Source organism: Berghia stephanieae, chromosome 4 (assembly GCF_034508935.2).
Source record: "Berghia stephanieae isolate SIO BIC M18660-M18661 chromosome 4, UCSD_Bste_1.3, whole genome shotgun sequence".
Lineage (NCBI taxonomy): Eukaryota > Metazoa > Mollusca > Gastropoda > Nudibranchia > Aeolidiidae > Berghia > Berghia stephanieae.
The window spans coordinates 89,829,715-89,835,568 of NC_088363.1; positions in this window are offsets into that span (position 1 = coordinate 89,829,715).

Genomic DNA, 5,854 nt, shown 5'->3' on the forward strand with positions numbered 1-5,854 from the left:
CATAAACTCAATTATTTCCACCTTTGATGGGGATATCTACATTGAATCTTGTCCACGGATACCTACTTATTCCGGTACTACCGCAAACTCGGGGACCCAAATAATTTTGGGGTTTTGGGAGGGGGAAACTTTTTTCAAAAATAATGTTGGGGGTTTGGGGGGGGGGGGGGGGGCTTTTTTAAAAAAGTCTCTCCCCTCCCAAACCCCCTACTAGACTTTTTTTTTTAATAAAAAAGTTTCCCCCCTCCCAAACCCCCAACATTATTTGGGTCCCCGAGTTTGCGGTAGTACCCTTACTTATTCCAATGCGTTGCATTTTAAACCCACATGATGTAAATGGCGTCTACTATAGCGAGGACGAGAGACGCATGCGCACAACTAACATGACGTTCTCTCTCTAATAACTTTTCCGCCGGTGACGTCACAGACTATGGAAGACGTCCAATCAAGGGACGATACTCTTCCGCTAATCTCATTCCCTATGGGAAATATGGACATTGTGTTATATGGATCAATCGAATTCCTTTTCTCTTCACTACTACTACTATTCTCGAAAGATACCATGCACTCTATCTGCAAAAAACTCGAAGTTTGGAATTAGTTACCAAGTAAACGCTTCTCTTTGTTTTCTTTACAAGATTTTTCTTCTACAAGGGATGTACTGAATATTTCTCTGTCGTCAATCTTTTTTTTTTTTAGTAATATATTTATATTTTTAGTGGGGTTTTTTTGTTTTGTTTTTGGCTGAAGAGGGTTTTGAGCCCGAAATGTTCCGTGTTTGGTATTTTGTTCTTTTTTTTTTTCTTTTCTTTTTTTAAAAGCTGTTACATTAATTTTTTATAATGCTTTTTTATTGTGGCCAGCAAACTTGTACTTGATAAGAAATTGATGGTTAATATGATTTCCCCAACTGGTCAAAACGTGGACTTTAGGCGCCGGAAAAGCTCTTAACAAGGAATCCAAGTTCGACAACTACATCTAAGATTTAGTTTAAGCCATGACGCCCGTAAGACGTTATTACATTTTTTTTTATCCTGACACACACACACACAGAGAGAGAGAGAGAGAGAGAGAGAGAGAGAGAGAGAGAGAGAGAGAGAGAGAGAGAGAGAGAGAGAGAGAGAGAGAGAGAGGTGTTTCTGGACAGGAACTTATTTTACAACTTAGATGAGAAAAGCAAAGATCGTTTTCCCATATTTTATTTGTTTTCCACGTTTATTTGTGTGTTGCTGTGCTGACGAAGGTTTTGTACCCGAAACGTCCATTTGTCTGTTTTGTTCCCATACGAAACCTCTCCATTTTCACTCTTTCTCTAGTATTTTACGATCACCGGCTTCAGGCAGCCCTACCGTTTTCTACCATCATCCTTACAATGTTTCCATTCATTGTCCCATTAGACTCTATAGAATCAGATATTAAAATGAAGGAAACATGTTGCACGTGTCATATAAATTATAAACAAATAAAACATTTTAATTTCATTCAGTGAATTTTTGTTCAGGCGACTTTTAAACCAACTCTTAACTCATACTATTCGTCACTGCTTATTCACTCAATTACACCTGAGTCGATTTGTGTAAACCGTGTAAAGTGTCTTTCCCACAAACAAAACGGGGACAATTAATTATATCACTAAAACCTATCTGGTCACCAACTTCTACTTCTTGTTCCTCTACTTCTCTTTTTTCATCTTGTTGTTATTGTTGTTGTTGTTGTTCTGCTTCTTCTTCTTCTTCTCTTCTTCTTCTTCTTCTTCTTCTTCTTCTTCTTCTTCTTCTTCTTCTTCTTCTTCTTCTTCTTCTTCTTCTTCTTCTTCTTCTTCTTCTTCTTTTTCTTCTTCTTCTTCTTCTTCTTCTTCTTCTTCTTCTTCTTCTTCTTCTTCTTCTTCTTCTTCTTCTTCTTCTTCTTCTTTTCTTCTTCTTCTTCTTCTTTCTTCTTCTTCTTCTTCTTCTTCTTCTTCTCTTCTTCTTCTTCTTCTTCTTCTTCTTCTTCTTCTTCTTCTTCTTCTTCTTCTTCTTCTTCTTCTTCTTCTTCTTCTTCTTCTTCTTCTTCTTCTTCTTCTTCTTCTTCTTCTCTCTCTCTTCTCTCCTTTTCCTCCTCCTCCTCCTCTCCTCCTCCTCCTCCTCCTCCTCCTCCTCCTCCTCCTCCTCCTCCTCCTTCTCATTGCGAGATTGAACTTTGTTTTTCAAACTTGAAACTATTGCGGTCTACACCGTCTTTTCCTTCGATATGATCAATCATTCACTCAATATAATCTATGATGATATTAAAACACATCCCAATGTGGCTTAGTTTTACATATAGATAGTATGCGCTTGGCTAAGAAGCTCATAATATTGCCATCCGGAAGTATAACGGACCAACACACAAAACTGTGTGTATCCATGAACGTTTATAGTCAGGTTAATACAGTTCAGTGAGTATTACTCATAAACGCGGATGGCAAAAAACAATAACAAAGACCTGATAGTCGTCATCTTCGAACTATCTACAAGAAGCGTTAATTTGGTAACTGGTAGGCATCCTTCCGTCTCAAGAGACGATGGTTTGCGCCCTGTATGGCTTTAGTCTCATCAGTCTTGTTGAGAGCAACGACGGGTGTGACTCAGCAGACCAATCCTTGCATGGCAGTCTCTACCGCAGTTGTTGCACACATAGTTTGACTGTGTGTTTGGTATTTGGGTCTGCTGCCTCTCTTTCCTCCTTGCTCTCCTCTCCTCAAACTTCATCTTTCTCCTCTCCTCACCTCTCTTCACTCCCTCCATCACCGCATATCTCCAGCTGTTGCGGTCGTCAGCAAGCGACTCTCAGGTGTTTGAGTCGATGCCTGTCAATTTCATGTCTCGTTTGCAGACATCATAGAAGCGCAGAGCTGGACGGCCAGTTGGTCGACGTCCAGAAGCTAGTTCACCGTACATGATGTCTTTGGGTATGCGTCCATCGTCCATCCTGTGTACGTGACCAAGCCATCGCAAACGTCGCTGGCAGAGCATGAGATGCATACTGAGGGAGTTCGCTCTTTCTAGCACTGCATTGTTAGTGAGTCTGTCCTGCCACCTGATGCCGAGAATTCGTCGTAGACAGCGAATGTGGAAGTTTTCCAGGCGGTTCTCCTGTCTGGCATATGTTGTCCAGGATTCACTGCCATACAGTAGGCTACTGAGTACACATGCCTGGTATACTCTGAGTTTGGTATTCAAAGTGAGTTGGTTGTTGGTCCACACTCTCTTGCTTAGTTGTGCCATGACAGCGGCAGCTTTGGCGATGCGCTTGTCTAATTCTGCATCAAGTGAGAGGTTGCTGGTGATGGTTGTGCCCAGGTATGTGAAGTGATCAGTGACTTCTAGCTCCTCGTTGTCAATGTAAATTGCTGGTATAGAGGGGACATCCTGACACATTACATTTGTTTTCTTGATGCTGATCGTCAGCCCGAATTCCCTGCATGCGTGGGAAAACCTGTCCATCAGCCGCTGGAGGTCTTCCTCGGTATGCGTGCATAGAGCTGCATCATCTGCAAATAGCATTTCCCTTATGAGGACTGTGCGAACCTTGGTCTTTGCTCTCAGCCGTGCCAGATTGAACAGCTTCCCATCACTTCTGGTGTGTAAGTGGACTCCTTCTGGGGACTCTTTGAATGCAAACTTCAGCAGTAAGGAGTCGGACAACATCCAGCAAGCGTCTGACAGTGGTAACATAAGAGCCATGTATGAGGGCATCAAACAGGCGACAGGCAAATCTACAAAGAAAACTGCGCCTATTAAATCCAAGACAGGGGAAGCCATCACAGACAAGGACACGCAGATGGGAAGATGGGTAGAGCACTACTTGGAACTCTACGCCAGAGAAAACTCTGTCACCCAAAAAGCGTTAGACGCAATTGAAGAACTGCCAGTACTGGAAGAACTAGACGCAGAACCAATTATGGAGGAGCTCAGCAAAGCAATCGATGCTTTGGCCTGTGGCAGAGCACCCGGTGACGACAGCATTCCACCCGAAATCATCAAATGTGGAAAGCCAGCCCTCTTGGAACCACTACATAAACTCCTATGTCTTTGCTGGAGAGAAGGCAAGGTACCCCAAGATATGCGCGATGCCAAGATTATCACCCTCTACAAAACAAGGGAGACCGTAGTGACTGTAATAACTATAGGGGAATCTCTCTACTGAGCATTGTGGGTAAAGTCTTTGCGCGCGTTGTCCTCGCTCGACTGCAAGTCCTCGCCGAACGTATCTACCCAGAGTCGCAGTGTGGCTTCAGAGCCAAGAGGTCGACAGTGGACATGATCTTCTCAGTACGTCAACTTCAAGAGAAATGCAGAGAACAGCAGATGCCCCTCTACATTGCATTTATTGACCTGACAAAGGCATTTGACCTTGTTAGCAGGAAGGGCCTTTTCCAGGTGCTAAAGAAGATTGGCTGTCCTCCTCAGCAGCTTAGCATCATTGCCTCATTCCACGACGACATGAAGGGCACCATTAGCTACGACAGTGGAGCCTCTGAACCCTTCCCCATGCGCAGCGGCGTGAAACAAAGCTGTGTCCTCGCACCGACTTTGTTTGGTATATTTTTCTCCTTACTGCTGAAGTTTGCATTCAAAGAGTCCCCAGAAGGAGTCCACTTACACACCAGAAGTGACGGGAAGCTGTTCAATCTGGCACGGCTGAGAGCAAAGACCAAGGTTCGCACAGTCCTCATAAGGGAAATGCTATTTGCAGATGATGCAGCTCTATGCGCGCATACCGATTGAAGAGAGAGAGAGAGAGAGAGAGAGAGAGAGAGAGAGAGAGAGAGAGAGAGAGAGAGAGAGAGAGAGAGAGGAGTGTTTCTGGACAGGAACTTATTTTACAACTTAGATGAGAAAAGCAAAGATCGTTTTCCCATATTTTATTTGTTTTCCACGTTTATTTGTGTATTGCTGTGCTGACGAAGGGTTTGTACCCGAAACGTCCATTGTCTGTTTTGTTCCCATACGAAGCCTCTCCATTTTCACTCTTTCGCTAGTATTTTACGATCACCGGCTTCAGGCAGCCCTACCGTTTTCTACCATCATATTTAATGCGCCTTACAATGTTTCCATTCATTGTCCCATTAGACTCTATGGAATCAGATGTTAAAATGAAGGAAACATGTTGCACGTGTCATATAAATTATAAACAAATAAAACATTTTAATTTCATTCAGTGAATTTTTGTTCAGGCGACTTTTAAACCAACTCTTAACTCATACTATTCATCACTGCTTATTCACTCAATTACACCTGAGTCGATTTGTGTAAACCGTGTAAAGTGTCTTTCCCACAAACAAAACGGGGACAATTAATTATATCACTAAAACCTATCTGGTCACCAACTTCTACTTCTTGTTCCTCTACTTCTCTTTTTTCATCTTGTTGTTATTGTTGTTGTTGTTGTTGTTGTTGTTGTTGTTCTGCTTCTTCTTCTTCTTCTTTTTCTTCTTCTTTTTCTTCTTCTTCTTCTTCTTCTTCTTCTTCTTCTTCTTCTTCTTCTTCTTCTTCTTCTTCTTCTTCTTCTTCTTCTTCTTCTTCTTCTTCTTCTTCTTCTTCTTCTTCTTCTTCTTCTTCTTCTTCTTCTTCTTCTTCTTCTTCTTCTTCTCCTCCTCCTCCTCCTCCTCCTCCTCCTCCTCCTCCTCCTCCTCCTCCTCCTCCTCCTCCTTCTCATTGCGAGATTGAACTTTGTTTTTCAAACTTGAAACTATTGCGGTCTACACCGTCTTTTCCCTCGATATGATCAATCATTCACTCAATATAATCTATGATGATATTAAAACACATCCCAATGTGGCTTAGTTTTACATATAGATAGTATGCGCTTGGCTAAGAAGCTCATAATATTG